Source organism: Taudactylus pleione, unplaced genomic scaffold (assembly GCF_031769625.1).
Source record: "Taudactylus pleione unplaced genomic scaffold, aTauple2 ptg000248l, whole genome shotgun sequence".
NCBI lineage: Eukaryota > Metazoa > Chordata > Amphibia > Anura > Myobatrachidae > Taudactylus > Taudactylus pleione.
In genome coordinates, this window is record NW_028284650.1 from 4,516,799 (window position 1) to 4,534,940 (window position 18,142).

An 18,142-nucleotide genomic window follows, 5' to 3' on the forward strand; every position below is an offset into this window, starting at 1 on the left:
TTTTTTATATTATATGAAACAGTGAAGGACGCAATCGACATCTTCCCATATGGTCTAGCGGTTAGGATTCCTGGTTTTCACCCAGGCGGCCCGGGTTCGACTCCCGGTATGGGAATACAACCCTATTTCTGTTTTAAGACAGATTCAAAAACAGAGGACCAAAAGATAATAATTGCAGCCAAGTGTTTCCTTCTGTCTGATTGGTACCTGATGTGGTCCCAATTGCACATGTGTGTTGCTTCTTCCAGTTATGACAATATTTATGCCATTATCATTTGTCTTTAACTGAAGACAGGTAAAATTTAAGATGTCCTGAATCTTTGTGAGAAATGGAATTGTGGCTCTTTGATTGCATTGCAAAGCTCTGAGGGAATAAAATCACAAAGAAGACTAGAACAATGCCTTGTGCTCCACTTTCTTCTGTATTGATTCCAATTCTGAGAAATAAATTATCACAATTCCCACTATTCTTGCTCTGAAATCATTCAGAAATAAACAAAAGATTGAGGGCACATGTCATCTTAGAAACAGAAAACTCCACCAATTCTTAGAGGAAAAATTTCCAAATGTTCTATCAATATTGTAAGTAACAGAATAGAGGCTTGGAGATTGCAATGTACCTCTATCAGGGCAAAAAGCATGAAACACAAAATAAAAAATTGTTGTAAATGTGATAAGTGATTTGAACACACCTTTGCCATTAATTAAGGTCTAAAATCCATTGGCGGTAAGATTTCTGAGGACAAAGTTTTGACTATGACCATGAAAAATGATTTCTATTAACTATTTTATATAAATAGGGTCCATCTTGGACAAATTATTTGATATCTTTTCTGATATTGCTGGTCTGAAATCTATTAGTGGTCACGTGAGTTATGAAAGCTTATTTTGAAAAAAAAAAAGCAGAATACTCCACTCAACAAGAAAGGTAAAATTTGAATGCAGTCAAGTTTGTTAGACAAAGTGCTGCATCTCTTAGATTGCAATGCCATGCTCTCAAAACAAACATCAATAAAAATGCCCTGTGTGAGGATTGAACTCACGACCTTCAGATTATGAGACTGACGCGCTACCTACTGCGCTAACAAGGCTCCTGCCTTATTTACTTCATTTTTGAAATGGTGGGATTATTTTTGTTTAACAAAATAATGTCAGTGAAATGTTTTTTTTTATATTATATGAAACAGTGAAGGACGCAATCGACATCTTCCCATATGGTCTAGCGGTTAGGATTCCTGGTTTTCACCCAGGCGGCCCGGGTTCAACTCCCGGTATGGGAATACAACCCTATTTCTGTTTTAAGACAGATTCAAAAACAGAGGACCAAAAGATAATAATTGCAGCCAAGTGTTTCCTTCTGTCTGATTGGTACCTGATGTGGTCCCAATTGCACATGTGTGTTGCTTCTTCCAGTTATGACAATATTTATGCCATTATCATTTGTCTTTAACTGAAGACAGGTAAAATTTAAGATGTCCTGAATCTTTGTGAGAAATGGAATTGTGGCTCTTTGATTGCATTGCAAAGCTCTGAGGGAATAAAATCACAAAGAAGACTAGAACAATGCCTTGTGCTCCACTTTCTTCTGTATTGATTCCAATTCTGAGAAATAAATTATCACAATTCCCACTATTCTTGCTCTGAAATCATTCAGAAATAAACAAAAGATTGAGGGCACATGTCATCTTAGAAACAGAAAACTCCACCAATTCTTAGAGGAAAAATTTCCAAATGTTCTATCAATATTGTAAGTAACAGAATAGAGGCTTGGAGATTGCAATGTACCTCTATCAGGGCAAAAAGCATGAAACACAAAATAAAAAATTGTTGTAAATGTGATAAGTGATTTGAACACACCTTTGCCATTAATTAAGGTCTAAAATCCATTGGCGGTAAGATTTCTGAGGACAAAGTTTTGACTATGACCATGAAAAATGATTTCTATTAACTATTTTATATAAATAGGGTCCATCTTGGACAAATTATTTGATATCTTTTCTGATATTGCTGGTCTGAAATCTATTAGTGGTCACGTGAGTTATGAAAGCTTATTTTGAAAAAAAAAAAACAGAATACTCCACTCAACAAGAAAGGTAAAATTTGAATGCAGTCAAGTTTGTTAGACAAAGTGCTGCATCTCTTATGGAGCGTACACACGGTCAGATTTGTCAGACTTGTCAGATTTGTCAGATGAACGACTGAACGACTAAACGATTTGAACGATTTGACCAAAGTTTTGAACGATTTGAACGATTTGAACGATTGAACGATTTTTGACTGCATTAAAATGAATGGAATCGTCCAAGTCTGACTGCAAACCCATCAGATGTCAGATATCGTTATCTGACAAACGGGAACGCGCATCGTTGATCGTCCATCGTTCAGGCATGTCAGATATGAACGATTTTCCTTCAGATATGAACGACTGAACGATTTTTAAATCGTTATCGTCCATATCTGAAGAAAAAATCTGATCGTGTGTATGCACCATTAGATTGCAATGCCATGCTCTCAAAACAAACATCAATAAAAATGCCCTGTGTGAGGATTGAACTCACGACCTTCAGATTATGAGACTGACGCGCTACCTACTGCGCTAACAAGGCTCCCGCCTTATTTACTTCATTTTTGACATGGTGGGATTATTTTTGTTTAACAAAATAATGTCAGTGAAATGTTTTTTTTTTATATTATATGAAACAGTGAAGGACGCAATCGACATCTTCCCATATGGTCTAGCGGTTAGGATTCCTGGTTTTCACCCAGGCGGCCCGGGTTCGACTCCCGGTATGGGAATACAACCTTATTGCTGTTTTAAGACAGATTCAAAAACAGAGGACCAAAAGATAATAATTGCAGCCAAGTGTTTCCTTCTGTCTGATTGGTACCTGATGTGGTCCCAATTGCACATGTGTGTTGCTTCTTCCAGTTATGACAATATTTATGCCATTATCATTTGTCTTTAACTGAAGACAGGTAAAATTTAAGATGTCCTGAATCTTTGTGAGAAATGGAATTGTGGCTCTTTGATTGCATTGCAAAGCTCTGAGGGAATAAAATCACAAAGAAGACTAGAACAATGCCTTGTGCTCCACTTTCTTCTGTATTGATTCCAATTCTGAGAAATAAATTATCACAATTCCCACTATTCTTGCTCTGAAATCATTCAGAAATAAACAAAAGATTGAGGGCACATGTCATCTTAGAAACAGAAAACTCCACCAATTCTTAGAGGAAAAATTTCCAAATGTTCTATCAATATTGTAAGTAACAGAATAGAGGCTTGGAGATTGCAATGTACCTCTATCAGGGCAAAAAGCATGAAACACAAAATAAAAAATTGTTGTAAATGTGATAAGTGATTTGAACACACCTTTGCCATTAATTAAGGTCTAAAATCCATTGGCGGTAAGATTTCTGAGGACAAAGTTTTGACTATGACCATGAAAAATGATTTCTATTAACTATTTTATATAAATAGGGTCCATCTTGGACAAATTATTTGATATCTTTTCTGATATTGCTGGTCTGAAATCTATTAGTGGTCACGTGAGTTATGAAAGCTTATTTTGAAAAAAAAAAAGCAGAATACTCCACTCAACAAGAAAGGTAAAATTTGAATGCAGTCAAGTTTGTTAGACAAAGTGCTGCATCTCTTAGATTGCAATGCCATGCTCTCAAAACAAACATCAATAAAAATGCCCTGTGTGAGGATTGAACTCACGACCTTCAGATTATGAGACTGACGCGCTACCTACTGCGCTAACAAGGCTCCTGCCTTATTTACTTCATTTTTGAAATGGTGGGATTATTTTTGTTTAACAAAATAATGTCAGTGAAATGTTTTTTTTTATATTATATGAAACAGTGAAGGACGCAATCGACATCTTCCCATATGGTCTAGCGGTTAGGATTCCTGGTTTTCACCCAGGCGGCCCGGGTTCGACTCCCGGTATGGGAATACAACCCTATTTCTGTTTTAAGACAGATTCAAAAACAGAGGACCAAAAGATAATAATTGCAGCCAAGTGTTTCCTTCTGTCTGATTGGTACCTGATGTGGTCCCAATTGCACATGTGTGTTGCTTCTTCCAGTTATGACAATATTTATGCCATTATCATTTGTCTTTAACTGAAGACAGGTAAAATTTAAGATGTCCTGAATCTTTGTGAGAAATGGAATTGTGGCTCTTTGATTGCATTGCAAAGCTCTGAGGGAATAAAATCACAAAGAAGACTAGAACAATGCCTTGTGCTCCACTTTCTTCTGTATTGATTCCAATTCTGAGAAATAAATTATCACAATTCCCACTATTCTTGCTCTGAAATCATTCAGAAATAAACAAAAGATTGAGGGCACATGTCATCTTAGAAACAGAAAACTCCACCAATTCTTAGAGGAAAAATTTCCAAATGTTCTATCAATATTGTAAGTAACAGAATAGAGGCTTGGAGATTGCAATGTACCTCTATCAGGGCAAAAAGCATGAAACACAAAATAAAAAATTGTTGTAAATGTGATAAGTGATTTGAACACACCTTTGCCATTAATTAAGGTCTAAAATCCATTGGCGGTAAGATTTCTGAGGACAAAGTTTTGACTATGACCATGAAAAATGATTTCTATTAACTATTTTATATAAATAGGGTCCATCTTGGACAAATTATTTGATATCTTTTCTGATATTGCTGGTCTGAAATCTATTAGTGGTCACGTGAGTTATGAAAGCTTATTTTGAAAAAAAAAAAACAGAATACTCCACTCAACAAGAAAGGTAAAATTTGAATGCAGTCAAGTTTGTTAGACAAAGTGCTGCATCTCTTATGGAGCGTACACACGGTCAGATTTGTCAGACTTGTCAGATTTGTCAGATGAACGACTGAACGACTAAACGATTTGAACGATTTGACCAAAGTTTTGAACGATTTGAACGATTGAACGATTTTTGACTGCATTAAAATGAATGGAATCGTCCAAGTCTGACTGCAAACCCATCAGATGTCAGATATCGTTATCTGACAAACGGGAACGCGCATCGTTGATCGTCCATCGTTCAGGCATGTCAGATATGAACGATTTTCCTTCAGATATGAACGACTGAACGATTTTTAAATCGTTATCGTCCATATCTGAAGAAAAAATCTGATCGTGTGTATGCACCATTAGATTGCAATGCCATGCTCTCAAAACAAACATCAATAAAAATGCCCTGTGTGAGGATTGAACTCACGACCTTCAGATTATGAGACTGACGCGCTACCTACTGCGCTAACAAGGCTCCTGCCTTATTTACTTCATTTTTGAAATGGTGGGATTATTTTTGTTTAACAAAATAATGTCAGTGAAATGTTTTTTTTTATATTATATGAAACAGTGAAGGACGCAATCGACATCTTCCCATATGGTCTAGCGGTTAGGATTCCTGGTTTTCACCCAGGCGGCCCGGGTTCGACTCCCGGTATGGGAATACAACCTTATTGCTGTTTTAAGACAGATTCAAAAACAGAGGACCAAAAGATAATAATTGCAGCCAAGTGTTTCCTTCTGTCTGATTGGTACCTGATGTGGTCCCAATTGCACATGTGTGTTGCTTCTTCCAGTTATGACAATATTTATGCCATTATCATTTGTCTTTAACTGAAGACAGGTAAAATTTAAGATGTCCTGAATCTTTGTGAGAAATGGAATTGTGGCTCTTTGATTGCATTGCAAAGCTCTGAGGGAATAAAATCACAAAGAAGACTAGAACAATGCCTTGTGCTCCACTTTCTTCTGTATTGATTCCAATTCTGAGAAATAAATTATCACAATTCCCACTATTCTTGCTCTGAAATCATTCAGAAATAAACAAAAGATTGAGGGCACATGTCATCTTAGAAACAGAAAACTCCACCAATTCTTAGAGGAAAAATTTCCAAATGTTCTATCAATATTGTAAGTAACAGAATAGAGGCTTGGAGATTGCAATGTACCTCTATCAGGGCAAAAAGCATGAAACACAAAATAAAAAATTGTTGTAAATGTGATAAGTGATTTGAACACACCTTTGCCATTAATTAAGGTCTAAAATCCATTGGCGGTAAGATTTCTGAGGACAAAGTTTTGACTATGACCATGAAAAATGATTTCTATTAACTATTTTATATAAATAGGGTCCATCTTGGACAAATTATTTGATATCTTTTCTGATATTGCTGGTCTGAAATCTATTAGTGGTCACGTGAGTTATGAAAGCTTATTTTGAAAAAAAAAAAGCAGAATACTCCACTCAACAAGAAAGGTAAAATTTGAATGCAGTCAAGTTTGTTAGACAAAGTGCTGCATCTCTTAGATTGCAATGCCATGCTCTCAAAACAAACATCAATAAAAATGCCCTGTGTGAGGATTGAACTCACGACCTTCAGATTATGAGACTGACGCGCTACCTACTGCGCTAACAAGGCTCCTGCCTTATTTACTTCATTTTTGAAATGGTGGGATTATTTTTGTTTAACAAAATAATGTCAGTGAAATGTTTTTTTTTATATTATATGAAACAGTGAAGGACGCAATCGACATCTTCCCATATGGTCTAGCGGTTAGGATTCCTGGTTTTCACCCAGGCGGCCCGGGTTCAACTCCCGGTATGGGAATACAACCCTATTTCTGTTTTAAGACAGATTCAAAAACAGAGGACCAAAAGATAATAATTGCAGCCAAGTGTTTCCTTCTGTCTGATTGGTACCTGATGTGGTCCCAATTGCACATGTGTGTTGCTTCTTCCAGTTATGACAATATTTATGCCATTATCATTTGTCTTTAACTGAAGACAGGTAAAATTTAAGATGTCCTGAATCTTTGTGAGAAATGGAATTGTGGCTCTTTGATTGCATTGCAAAGCTCTGAGGGAATAAAATCACAAAGAAGACTAGAACAATGCCTTGTGCTCCACTTTCTTCTGTATTGATTCCAATTCTGAGAAATAAATTATCACAATTCCCACTATTCTTGCTCTGAAATCATTCAGAAATAAACAAAAGATTGAGGGCACATGTCATCTTAGAAACAGAAAACTCCACCAATTCTTAGAGGAAAAATTTCCAAATGTTCTATCAATATTGTAAGTAACAGAATAGAGGCTTGGAGATTGCAATGTACCTCTATCAGGGCAAAAAGCATGAAACACAAAATAAAAAATTGTTGTAAATGTGATAAGTGATTTGAACACACCTTTGCCATTAATTAAGGTCTAAAATCCATTGGCGGTAAGATTTCTGAGGACAAAGTTTTGACTATGACCATGAAAAATGATTTCTATTAACTATTTTATATAAATAGGGTCCATCTTGGACAAATTATTTGATATCTTTTCTGATATTGCTGGTCTGAAATCTATTAGTGGTCACGTGAGTTATGAAAGCTTATTTTGAAAAAAAAAAAGCAGAATACTCCACTCAACAAGAAAGGTAAAATTTGAATGCAGTCAAGTTTGTTAGACAAAGTGCTGCATCTCTTAGATTGCAATGCCATGCTCTCAAAACAAACATCAATAAAAATGCCCTGTGTGAGGATTGAACTCACGACCTTCAGATTATGAGACTGACGCGCTACCTACTGCGCTAACAAGGCTCCTGCCTTATTTACTTCATTTTTGAAATGGTGGGATTATTTTTGTTTAACAAAATAATGTCAGTGAAATGTTTTTTTTTATATTATATGAAACAGTGAAGGACGCAATCGACATCTTCCCATATGGTCTAGCGGTTAGGATTCCTGGTTTTCACCCAGGCGGCCCGGGTTCAACTCCCGGTATGGGAATACAACCCTATTTCTGTTTTAAGACAGATTCAAAAACAGAGGACCAAAAGATAATAATTGCAGCCAAGTGTTTCCTTCTGTCTGATTGGTACCTGATGTGGTCCCAATTGCACATGTGTGTTGCTTCTTCCAGTTATGACAATATTTATGCCATTATCATTTGTCTTTAACTGAAGACAGGTAAAATTTAAGATGTCCTGAATCTTTGTGAGAAATGGAATTGTGGCTCTTTGATTGCATTGCAAAGCTCTGAGGGAATAAAATCACAAAGAAGACTAGAACAATGCCTTGTGCTCCACTTTCTTCTGTATTGATTCCAATTCTGAGAAATAAATTATCACAATTCCCACTATTCTTGCTCTGAAATCATTCAGAAATAAACAAAAGATTGAGGGCACATGTCATCTTAGAAACAGAAAACTCCACCAATTCTTAGAGGAAAAATTTCCAAATGTTCTATCAATATTGTAAGTAACAGAATAGAGGCTTGGAGATTGCAATGTACCTCTATCAGGGCAAAAAGCATGAAACACAAAATAAAAAATTGTTGTAAATGTGATAAGTGATTTGAACACACCTTTGCCATTAATTAAGGTCTAAAATCCATTGGCGGTAAGATTTCTGAGGACAAAGTTTTGACTATGACCATGAAAAATGATTTCTATTAACTATTTTATATAAATAGGGTCCATCTTGGACAAATTATTTGATATCTTTTCTGATATTGCTGGTCTGAAATCTATTAGTGGTCACGTGAGTTATGAAAGCTTATTTTGAAAAAAAAAAAACAGAATACTCCACTCAACAAGAAAGGTAAAATTTGAATGCAGTCAAGTTTGTTAGACAAAGTGCTGCATCTCTTATGGAGCGTACACACGGTCAGATTTGTCAGACTTGTCAGATTTGTCAGATGAACGACTGAACGACTAAACGATTTGAACGATTTGACCAAAGTTTTGAACGATTTGAACGATTTGAACGATTGAACGATTTTTGACTGCATTAAAATGAATGGAATCGTCCAAGTCTGACTGCAAACCCATCAGATGTCAGATATCGTTATCTGACAAACGGGAACGCGCATCGTTGATCGTCCATCGTTCAGGCATGTCAGATATGAACGATTTTCCTTCAGATATGAACGACTGAACGATTTTTAAATCGTTATCGTCCATATCTGAAGAAAAAATCTGATCGTGTGTATGCACCATTAGATTGCAATGCCATGCTCTCAAAACAAACATCAATAAAAATGCCCTGTGTGAGGATTGAACTCACGACCTTCAGATTATGAGACTGACGCGCTACCTACTGCGCTAACAAGGCTCCCGCCTTATTTACTTCATTTTTGACATGGTGGGATTATTTTTGTTTAACAAAATAATGTCAGTGAAATGTTTTTTTTTTATATTATATGAAACAGTGAAGGACGCAATCGACATCTTCCCATATGGTCTAGCGGTTAGGATTCCTGGTTTTCACCCAGGCGGCCCGGGTTCAACTCCCGGTATGGGAATACAACCCTATTTCTGTTTTAAGACAGATTCAAAAACAGAGGACCAAAAGATAATAATTGCAGCCAAGTGTTTCCTTCTGTCTGATTGGTACCTGATGTGGTCCCAATTGCACATGTGTGTTGCTTCTTCCAGTTATGACAATATTTATGCCATTATCATTTGTCTTTAACTGAAGACAGGTAAAATTTAAGATGTCCTGAATCTTTGTGAGAAATGGAATTGTGGCTCTTTGATTGCATTGCAAAGCTCTGAGGGAATAAAATCACAAAGAAGACTAGAACAATGCCTTGTGCTCCACTTTCTTCTGTATTGATTCCAATTCTGAGAAATAAATTATCACAATTCCCACTATTCTTGCTCTGAAATCATTCAGAAATAAACAAAAGATTGAGGGCACATGTCATCTTAGAAACAGAAAACTCCACCAATTCTTAGAGGAAAAATTTCCAAATGTTCTATCAATATTGTAAGTAACAGAATAGAGGCTTGGAGATTGCAATGTACCTCTATCAGGGCAAAAAGCATGAAACACAAAATAAAAAATTGTTGTAAATGTGATAAGTGATTTGAACACACCTTTGCCATTAATTAAGGTCTAAAATCCATTGGCGGTAAGATTTCTGAGGACAAAGTTTTGACTATGACCATGAAAAATGATTTCTATTAACTATTTTATATAAATAGGGTCCATCTTGGACAAATTATTTGATATCTTTTCTGATATTGCTGGTCTGAAATCTATTAGTGGTCACGTGAGTTATGAAAGCTTATTTTGAAAAAAAAAAAACAGAATACTCCACTCAACAAGAAAGGTAAAATTTGAATGCAGTCAAGTTTGTTAGACAAAGTGCTGCATCTCTTATGGAGCGTACACACGGTCAGATTTGTCAGACTTGTCAGATTTGTCAGATGAACGACTGAACGACTAAACGATTTGAACGATTTGACCAAAGTTTTGAACGATTTGAACGATTTGAACGATTGAACGATTTTTGACTGCATTAAAATGAATGGAATCGTCCAAGTCTGACTGCAAACCCATCAGATGTCAGATATCGTTATCTGACAAACGGGAACGCGCATCGTTGATCGTCCATCGTTCAGGCATGTCAGATATGAACGATTTTCCTTCAGATATGAACGACTGAACGATTTTTAAATCGTTATCGTCCATATCTGAAGAAAAAATCTGATCGTGTGTATGCACCATTAGATTGCAATGCCATGCTCTCAAAACAAACATCAATAAAAATGCCCTGTGTGAGGATTGAACTCACGACCTTCAGATTATGAGACTGACGCGCTACCTACTGCGCTAACAAGGCTCCCGCCTTATTTACTTCATTTTTGACATGGTGGGATTATTTTTGTTTAACAAAATAATGTCAGTGAAATGTTTTTTTTTTATATTATATGAAACAGTGAAGGACGCAATCGACATCTTCCCATATGGTCTAGCGGTTAGGATTCCTGGTTTTCACCCAGGCGGCCCGGGTTCGACTCCCGGTATGGGAATACAACCTTATTGCTGTTTTAAGACAGATTCAAAAACAGAGGACCAAAAGATAATAATTGCAGCCAAGTGTTTCCTTCTGTCTGATTGGTACCTGATGTGGTCCCAATTGCACATGTGTGTTGCTTCTTCCAGTTATGACAATATTTATGCCATTATCATTTGTCTTTAACTGAAGACAGGTAAAATTTAAGATGTCCTGAATCTTTGTGAGAAATGGAATTGTGGCTCTTTGATTGCATTGCAAAGCTCTGAGGGAATAAAATCACAAAGAAGACTAGAACAATGCCTTGTGCTCCACTTTCTTCTGTATTGATTCCAATTCTGAGAAATAAATTATCACAATTCCCACTATTCTTGCTCTGAAATCATTCAGAAATAAACAAAAGATTGAGGGCACATGTCATCTTAGAAACAGAAAACTCCACCAATTCTTAGAGGAAAAATTTCCAAATGTTCTATCAATATTGTAAGTAACAGAATAGAGGCTTGGAGATTGCAATGTACCTCTATCAGGGCAAAAAGCATGAAACACAAAATAAAAAATTGTTGTAAATGTGATAAGTGATTTGAACACACCTTTGCCATTAATTAAGGTCTAAAATCCATTGGCGGTAAGATTTCTGAGGACAAAGTTTTGACTATGACCATGAAAAATGATTTCTATTAACTATTTTATATAAATAGGGTCCATCTTGGACAAATTATTTGATATCTTTTCTGATATTGCTGGTCTGAAATCTATTAGTGGTCACGTGAGTTATGAAAGCTTATTTTGAAAAAAAAAAAACAGAATACTCCACTCAACAAGAAAGGTAAAATTTGAATGCAGTCAAGTTTGTTAGACAAAGTGCTGCATCTCTTATGGAGCGTACACACGGTCAGATTTGTCAGACTTGTCAGATTTGTCAGATGAACGACTGAACGACTAAACGATTTGAACGATTTGACCAAAGTTTTGAACGATTTGAACGATTTGAACGATTGAACGATTTTTGACTGCATTAAAATGAATGGAATCGTCCAAGTCTGACTGCAAACCCATCAGATGTCAGATATCGTTATCTGACAAACGGGAACGCGCATCGTTGATCGTCCATCGTTCAGGCATGTCAGATATGAACGATTTTCCTTCAGATATGAACGACTGAACGATTTTTAAATCGTTATCGTCCATATCTGAAGAAAAAATCTGATCGTGTGTATGCACCATTAGATTGCAATGCCATGCTCTCAAAACAAACATCAATAAAAATGCCCTGTGTGAGGATTGAACTCACGACCTTCAGATTATGAGACTGACGCGCTACCTACTGCGCTAACAAGGCTCCCGCCTTATTTACTTCATTTTTGACATGGTGGGATTATTTTTGTTTAACAAAATAATGTCAGTGAAATGTTTTTTTTTTATATTATATGAAACAGTGAAGGACGCAATCGACATCTTCCCATATGGTCTAGCGGTTAGGATTCCTGGTTTTCACCCAGGCGGCCCGGGTTCGACTCCCGGTATGGGAATACAACCTTATTGCTGTTTTAAGACAGATTCAAAAACAGAGGACCAAAAGATAATAATTGCAGCCAAGTGTTTCCTTCTGTCTGATTGGTACCTGATGTGGTCCCAATTGCACATGTGTGTTGCTTCTTCCAGTTATGACAATATTTATGCCATTATCATTTGTCTTTAACTGAAGACAGGTAAAATTTAAGATGTCCTGAATCTTTGTGAGAAATGGAATTGTGGCTCTTTGATTGCATTGCAAAGCTCTGAGGGAATAAAATCACAAAGAAGACTAGAACAATGCCTTGTGCTCCACTTTCTTCTGTATTGATTCCAATTCTGAGAAATAAATTATCACAATTCCCACTATTCTTGCTCTGAAATCATTCAGAAATAAACAAAAGATTGAGGGCACATGTCATCTTAGAAACAGAAAACTCCACCAATTCTTAGAGGAAAAATTTCCAAATGTTCTATCAATATTGTAAGTAACAGAATAGAGGCTTGGAGATTGCAATGTACCTCTATCAGGGCAAAAAGCATGAAACACAAAATAAAAAATTGTTGTAAATGTGATAAGTGATTTGAACACACCTTTGCCATTAATTAAGGTCTAAAATCCATTGGCGGTAAGATTTCTGAGGACAAAGTTTTGACTATGACCATGAAAAATGATTTCTATTAACTATTTTATATAAATAGGGTCCATCTTGGACAAATTATTTGATATCTTTTCTGATATTGCTGGTCTGAAATCTATTAGTGGTCACGTGAGTTATGAAAGCTTATTTTGAAAAAAAAAAAACAGAATACTCCACTCAACAAGAAAGGTAAAATTTGAATGCAGTCAAGTTTGTTAGACAAAGTGCTGCATCTCTTATGGAGCGTACACACGGTCAGATTTGTCAGACTTGTCAGATTTGTCAGATGAACGACTGAACGACTAAACGATTTGAACGATTTGACCAAAGTTTTGAACGATTTGAACGATTGAACGATTTTTGACTGCATTAAAATGAATGGAATCGTCCAAGTCTGACTGCAAACCCATCAGATGTCAGATATCGTTATCTGACAAACGGGAACGCGCATCGTTGATCGTCCATCGTTCAGGCATGTCAGTTATGAACGATTTTCCTTCAGATATGAACGACTGAACGATTTTTAAATCGTTATCGTCCATATCTGAAGAAAAAATCTGATCGTGTGTATGCACCATTAGATTGCAATGCCATGCTCTCAAAACAAACATCAATAAAAATGCCCTGTGTGAGGATTGAACTCACGACCTTCAGATTATGAGACTGACGCGCTACCTACTGCGCTAACAAGGCTCCTGCCTTATTTACTTCATTTTTGAAATGGTGGGATTATTTTTGTTTAACAAAATAATGTCAGTGAAATGTTTTTTTTTATATTATATGAAACAGTGAAGGACGCAATCGACATCTTCCCATATGGTCTAGCGGTTAGGATTCCTGGTTTTCACCCAGGCGGCCCGGGTTCGACTCCCGGTATGGGAATACAACCTTATTGCTGTTTTAAGACAGATTCAAAAACAGAGGACCAAAAGATAATAATTGCAGCCAAGTGTTTCCTTCTGTCTGATTGGTACCTGATGTGGTCCCAATTGCACATGTGTGTTGCTTCTTCCAGTTATGACAATATTTATGCCATTATCATTTGTCTTTAACTGAAGACAGGTAAAATTTAAGATGTCCTGAATCTTTGTGAGAAATGGAATTGTGGCTCTTTGATTGCATTGCAAAGCTCTGAGGGAATAAAATCACAAAGAAGACTAGAACAATGCCTTGTGCTCCACTTTCTTCTGTATTGATTCCAATTCTGAGAAATAAATTATCACAATTCCCACTATTCTTGCTCTGAAATCATTCAGAAATAAACAAAAGATTGAGGGCACATGTCATCTTAGAAACAGAAAACTCCACCAATTCTTAGAGGAAAAATTTCCAAATGTTCTATCAATATTGTAAGTAACAGAATAGAGGCTTGGAGATTGCAATGTACCTCTATCAGGGCAAAAAGCATGAAACACAAAATAAAAAATTGTTGTAAATGTGATAAGTGATTTGAACACACCTTTGCCATTAATTAAGGTCTAAAATCCATTGGCGGTAAGATTTCTGAGGACAAAGTTTTGACTATGACCATGAAAAATGATTTCTATTAACTATTTTATATAAATAGGGTCCATCTTGGACAAATTATTTGATATCTTTTCTGATATTGCTGGTCTGAAATCTATTAGTGGTCACGTGAGTTATGAAAGCTTATTTTGAAAAAAAAAAAGCAGAATACTCCACTCAACAAGAAAGGTAAAATTTGAATGCAGTCAAGTTTGTTAGACAAAGTGCTGCATCTCTTAGATTGCAATGCCATGCTCTCAAAACAAACATCAATAAAAATGCCCTGTGTGAGGATTGAACTCACGACCTTCAGATTATGAGACTGACGCGCTACCTACTGCGCTAACAAGGCTCCTGCCTTATTTACTTCATTTTTGAAATGGTGGGATTATTTTTGTTTAACAAAATAATGTCAGTGAAATGTTTTTTTTTATATTATATGAAACAGTGAAGGACGCAATCGACATCTTCCCATATGGTCTAGCGGTTAGGATTCCTGGTTTTCACCCAGGCGGCCCGGGTTCAACTCCCGGTATGGGAATACAACCCTATTTCTGTTTTAAGACAGATTCAAAAACAGAGGACCAAAAGATAATAATTGCAGCCAAGTGTTTCCTTCTGTCTGATTGGTACCTGATGTGGTCCCAATTGCACATGTGTGTTGCTTCTTCCAGTTATGACAATATTTATGCCATTATCATTTGTCTTTAACTGAAGACAGGTAAAATTTAAGATGTCCTGAATCTTTGTGAGAAATGGAATTGTGGCTCTTTGATTGCATTGCAAAGCTCTGAGGGAATAAAATCACAAAGAAGACTAGAACAATGCCTTGTGCTCCACTTTCTTCTGTATTGATTCCAATTCTGAGAAATAAATTATCACAATTCCCACTATTCTTGCTCTGAAATCATTCAGAAATAAACAAAAGATTGAGGGCACATGTCATCTTAGAAACAGAAAACTCCACCAATTCTTAGAGGAAAAATTTCCAAATGTTCTATCAATATTGTAAGTAACAGAATAGAGGCTTGGAGATTGCAATGTACCTCTATCAGGGCAAAAAGCATGAAACACAAAATAAAAAATTGTTGTAAATGTGATAAGTGATTTGAACACACCTTTGCCATTAATTAAGGTCTAAAATCCATTGGCGGTAAGATTTCTGAGGACAAAGTTTTGACTATGACCATGAAAAATGATTTCTATTAACTATTTTATATAAATAGGGTCCATCTTGGACAAATTATTTGATATCTTTTCTGATATTGCTGGTCTGAAATCTATTAGTGGTCACGTGAGTTATGAAAGCTTATTTTGAAAAAAAAAAAACAGAATACTCCACTCAACAAGAAAGGTAAAATTTGAATGCAGTCAAGTTTGTTAGACAAAGTGCTGCATCTCTTATGGAGCGTACACACGGTCAGATTTGTCAGACTTGTCAGATTTGTCAGATGAACGACTGAACGACTAAACGATTTGAACGATTTGACCAAAGTTTTGAACGATTTGAACGATTTGAACGATTGAACGATTTTTGACTGCATTAAAATGAATGGAATCGTCCAAGTCTGACTGCAAACCCATCAGATGTCAGATATCGTTATCTGACAAACGGGAACGCGCATCGTTGATCGTCCATCGTTCAGGCATGTCAGATATGAACGATTTTCCTTCAGATATGAACGACTGAACGATTTTTAAATCGTTATCGTCCATATCTGAAGAAAAAATCTGATCGTGTGTATGCACCATTAGATTGCAATGCCATGCTCTCAAAACAAACATCAATAAAAATGCCCTGTGTGAGGATTGAACTCACGACCTTCAGATTATGAGACTGACGCGCTACCTACTGCGCTAACAAGGCTCCCGCCTTATTTACTTCATTTTTGACATGGTGGGATTATTTTTGTTTAACAAAATAATGTCAGTGAAATGTTTTTTTTTTATATTATATGAAACAGTGAAGGACGCAATCGACATCTTCCCATATGGTCTAGCGGTTAGGATTCCTGGTTTTCACCCAGGCGGCCCGGGTTCAACTCCCGGTATGGGAATACAACCCTATTTCTGTTTTAAGACAGATTCAAAAACAGAGGACCAAAAGATAATAATTGCAGCCAAGTGTTTCCTTCTGTCTGATTGGTACCTGATGTGGTCCCAATTGCACATGTGTGTTGCTTCTTCCAGTTATGACAATATTTATGCCATTATCATTTGTCTTTAACTGAAGACAGGTAAAATTTAAGATGTCCTGAATCTTTGTGAGAAATGGAATTGTGGCTCTTTGATTGCATTGCAAAGCTCTGAGGGAATAAAATCACAAAGAAGACTAGAACAATGCCTTGTGCTCCACTTTCTTCTGTATTGATTCCAATTCTGAGAAATAAATTATCACAATTCCCACTATTCTTGCTCTGAAATCATTCAGAAATAAACAAAAGATTGAGGGCACATGTCATCTTAGAAACAGAAAACTCCACCAATTCTTAGAGGAAAAATTTCCAAATGTTCTATCAATATTGTAAGTAACAGAATAGAGGCTTGGAGATTGCAATGTACCTCTATCAGGGCAAAAAGCATGAAACACAAAATAAAAAATTGTTGTAAATGTGATAAGTGATTTGAACACACCTTTGCCATTAATTAAGGTCTAAAATCCATTGGCGGTAAGATTTCTGAGGACAAAGTTTTGACTGACCATGAAAAATGATTTCTATTAACTATTTTATATAAATAGGGTCCATCTTGGACAAATTATTTGATATCTTTTCTGATATTGCTGGTCTGAAATCTATTAGTGGTCACGTGAGTTATGAAAGCTTATTTTGAAAAAAAAAAAACAGAATACTCCACTCAACAAGAAAGGTAAAATTTGAATGCAGTCAAGTTTGTTAGACAAAGTGCTGCATCTCTTATGGAGCGTACACACGGTCAGATTTGTCAGACTTGTCAGATTTGTCAGATGAACGACTGAACGACTAAACGATTTGAACGATTTGACCAAAGTTTTGAACGATTTGAACGATTTGAACGATTGAACGATTTTTGACTGCATTAAAATGAATGGAATCGTCCAAGTCTGACTGCAAACCCATCAGATGTCAGATATCGTTATCTGACAAACGGGAACGCGCATCGTTGATCGTCCATCGTTCAGGCATGTCAGATATGAACGATTTTCCTTCAGATATGAACGACTGAACGATTTTTAAATCGTTATCGTCCATATCTGAAGAAAAAATCTGATCGTGTGTATGCACCATTAGATTGCAATGCCATGCTCTCAAAACAAACATCAATAAAAATGCCCTGTGTGAGGATTGAACTCACGACCTTCAGATTATGAGACTGACGCGCTACCTACTGCGCTAACAAGGCTCCCGCCTTATTTACTTCATTTTTGACATGGTGGGATTATTTTTGTTTAACAAAATAATGTCAGTGAAATGTTTTTTTTTTATATTATATGAAACAGTGAAGGACGCAATCGACATCTTCCCATATGGTCTAGCGGTTAGGATTCCTGGTTTTCACCCAGGCGGCCCGGGTTCAACTCCCGGTATGGGAATACAACCCTATTTCTGTTTTAAGACAGATTCAAAAACAGAGGACCAAAAGATAATAATTGCAGCCAAGTGTTTCCTTCTGTCTGATTGGTACCTGA

The 18,142-nt window shown here is 36.3% G+C and overlaps 27 non-coding genes across 27 annotated transcripts; 14 read left to right on the forward strand and 13 right to left on the reverse strand.

Annotated features, from left to right (window-relative positions):
- The first annotated feature begins 43 nt into the window (after nt 1-43).
- On the forward strand, nt 44-115 carry TRNAE-UUC (transfer RNA glutamic acid (anticodon UUC)). The gene has a single exon. It is a non-coding gene; the product is annotated as a tRNA-Glu (tRNA).
- A 903-nt stretch (nt 116-1,018) lies between these two features.
- Nucleotides 1,019-1,091, reverse strand: TRNAM-CAU (transfer RNA methionine (anticodon CAU)). The gene has a single exon. It is a non-coding gene; the product is annotated as a tRNA-Met (tRNA).
- A 117-nt stretch (nt 1,092-1,208) lies between these two features.
- TRNAE-UUC (transfer RNA glutamic acid (anticodon UUC)) lies at nt 1,209-1,280 on the forward strand. Its single transcript has one exon. It is a non-coding gene; the product is annotated as a tRNA-Glu (tRNA).
- Nucleotides 1,281-2,533: 1,253 nt separating this feature from the next.
- On the reverse strand, nt 2,534-2,606 carry TRNAM-CAU (transfer RNA methionine (anticodon CAU)). The gene has a single exon. It is a non-coding gene; the product is annotated as a tRNA-Met (tRNA).
- Nucleotides 2,607-2,724: 118 nt separating this feature from the next.
- TRNAE-UUC (transfer RNA glutamic acid (anticodon UUC)) lies at nt 2,725-2,796 on the forward strand. Its single transcript has one exon. It is a non-coding gene; the product is annotated as a tRNA-Glu (tRNA).
- Nucleotides 2,797-3,699: 903 nt separating this feature from the next.
- Nucleotides 3,700-3,772, reverse strand: TRNAM-CAU (transfer RNA methionine (anticodon CAU)). The gene has a single exon. It is a non-coding gene; the product is annotated as a tRNA-Met (tRNA).
- Nucleotides 3,773-3,889: 117 nt separating this feature from the next.
- TRNAE-UUC (transfer RNA glutamic acid (anticodon UUC)) lies at nt 3,890-3,961 on the forward strand. The gene has a single exon. It is a non-coding gene; the product is annotated as a tRNA-Glu (tRNA).
- A 1,244-nt stretch (nt 3,962-5,205) lies between these two features.
- On the reverse strand, nt 5,206-5,278 carry TRNAM-CAU (transfer RNA methionine (anticodon CAU)). The gene has a single exon. It is a non-coding gene; the product is annotated as a tRNA-Met (tRNA).
- Nucleotides 5,279-5,395: 117 nt separating this feature from the next.
- On the forward strand, nt 5,396-5,467 carry TRNAE-UUC (transfer RNA glutamic acid (anticodon UUC)). Its single transcript has one exon. It is a non-coding gene; the product is annotated as a tRNA-Glu (tRNA).
- Nucleotides 5,468-6,370: 903 nt separating this feature from the next.
- Nucleotides 6,371-6,443, reverse strand: TRNAM-CAU (transfer RNA methionine (anticodon CAU)). The gene has a single exon. It is a non-coding gene; the product is annotated as a tRNA-Met (tRNA).
- A 117-nt stretch (nt 6,444-6,560) lies between these two features.
- Nucleotides 6,561-6,632, forward strand: TRNAE-UUC (transfer RNA glutamic acid (anticodon UUC)). The gene has a single exon. It is a non-coding gene; the product is annotated as a tRNA-Glu (tRNA).
- A 903-nt stretch (nt 6,633-7,535) lies between these two features.
- TRNAM-CAU (transfer RNA methionine (anticodon CAU)) lies at nt 7,536-7,608 on the reverse strand. Its single transcript has one exon. It is a non-coding gene; the product is annotated as a tRNA-Met (tRNA).
- A 117-nt stretch (nt 7,609-7,725) lies between these two features.
- Nucleotides 7,726-7,797, forward strand: TRNAE-UUC (transfer RNA glutamic acid (anticodon UUC)). Its single transcript has one exon. It is a non-coding gene; the product is annotated as a tRNA-Glu (tRNA).
- Nucleotides 7,798-9,050: 1,253 nt separating this feature from the next.
- On the reverse strand, nt 9,051-9,123 carry TRNAM-CAU (transfer RNA methionine (anticodon CAU)). The gene has a single exon. It is a non-coding gene; the product is annotated as a tRNA-Met (tRNA).
- A 118-nt stretch (nt 9,124-9,241) lies between these two features.
- On the forward strand, nt 9,242-9,313 carry TRNAE-UUC (transfer RNA glutamic acid (anticodon UUC)). Its single transcript has one exon. It is a non-coding gene; the product is annotated as a tRNA-Glu (tRNA).
- Nucleotides 9,314-10,566: 1,253 nt separating this feature from the next.
- On the reverse strand, nt 10,567-10,639 carry TRNAM-CAU (transfer RNA methionine (anticodon CAU)). Its single transcript has one exon. It is a non-coding gene; the product is annotated as a tRNA-Met (tRNA).
- Nucleotides 10,640-10,757: 118 nt separating this feature from the next.
- On the forward strand, nt 10,758-10,829 carry TRNAE-UUC (transfer RNA glutamic acid (anticodon UUC)). Its single transcript has one exon. It is a non-coding gene; the product is annotated as a tRNA-Glu (tRNA).
- Nucleotides 10,830-12,082: 1,253 nt separating this feature from the next.
- On the reverse strand, nt 12,083-12,155 carry TRNAM-CAU (transfer RNA methionine (anticodon CAU)). The gene has a single exon. It is a non-coding gene; the product is annotated as a tRNA-Met (tRNA).
- Nucleotides 12,156-12,273: 118 nt separating this feature from the next.
- On the forward strand, nt 12,274-12,345 carry TRNAE-UUC (transfer RNA glutamic acid (anticodon UUC)). The gene has a single exon. It is a non-coding gene; the product is annotated as a tRNA-Glu (tRNA).
- Nucleotides 12,346-13,589: 1,244 nt separating this feature from the next.
- TRNAM-CAU (transfer RNA methionine (anticodon CAU)) lies at nt 13,590-13,662 on the reverse strand. The gene has a single exon. It is a non-coding gene; the product is annotated as a tRNA-Met (tRNA).
- Nucleotides 13,663-13,779: 117 nt separating this feature from the next.
- Nucleotides 13,780-13,851, forward strand: TRNAE-UUC (transfer RNA glutamic acid (anticodon UUC)). The gene has a single exon. It is a non-coding gene; the product is annotated as a tRNA-Glu (tRNA).
- Nucleotides 13,852-14,754: 903 nt separating this feature from the next.
- TRNAM-CAU (transfer RNA methionine (anticodon CAU)) lies at nt 14,755-14,827 on the reverse strand. Its single transcript has one exon. It is a non-coding gene; the product is annotated as a tRNA-Met (tRNA).
- Nucleotides 14,828-14,944: 117 nt separating this feature from the next.
- Nucleotides 14,945-15,016, forward strand: TRNAE-UUC (transfer RNA glutamic acid (anticodon UUC)). Its single transcript has one exon. It is a non-coding gene; the product is annotated as a tRNA-Glu (tRNA).
- A 1,253-nt stretch (nt 15,017-16,269) lies between these two features.
- TRNAM-CAU (transfer RNA methionine (anticodon CAU)) lies at nt 16,270-16,342 on the reverse strand. Its single transcript has one exon. It is a non-coding gene; the product is annotated as a tRNA-Met (tRNA).
- Nucleotides 16,343-16,460: 118 nt separating this feature from the next.
- Nucleotides 16,461-16,532, forward strand: TRNAE-UUC (transfer RNA glutamic acid (anticodon UUC)). Its single transcript has one exon. It is a non-coding gene; the product is annotated as a tRNA-Glu (tRNA).
- Nucleotides 16,533-17,783: 1,251 nt separating this feature from the next.
- Nucleotides 17,784-17,856, reverse strand: TRNAM-CAU (transfer RNA methionine (anticodon CAU)). Its single transcript has one exon. It is a non-coding gene; the product is annotated as a tRNA-Met (tRNA).
- Nucleotides 17,857-17,974: 118 nt separating this feature from the next.
- TRNAE-UUC (transfer RNA glutamic acid (anticodon UUC)) lies at nt 17,975-18,046 on the forward strand. The gene has a single exon. It is a non-coding gene; the product is annotated as a tRNA-Glu (tRNA).
- The last annotated feature ends 96 nt before the right edge of the window (nt 18,047-18,142 follow it).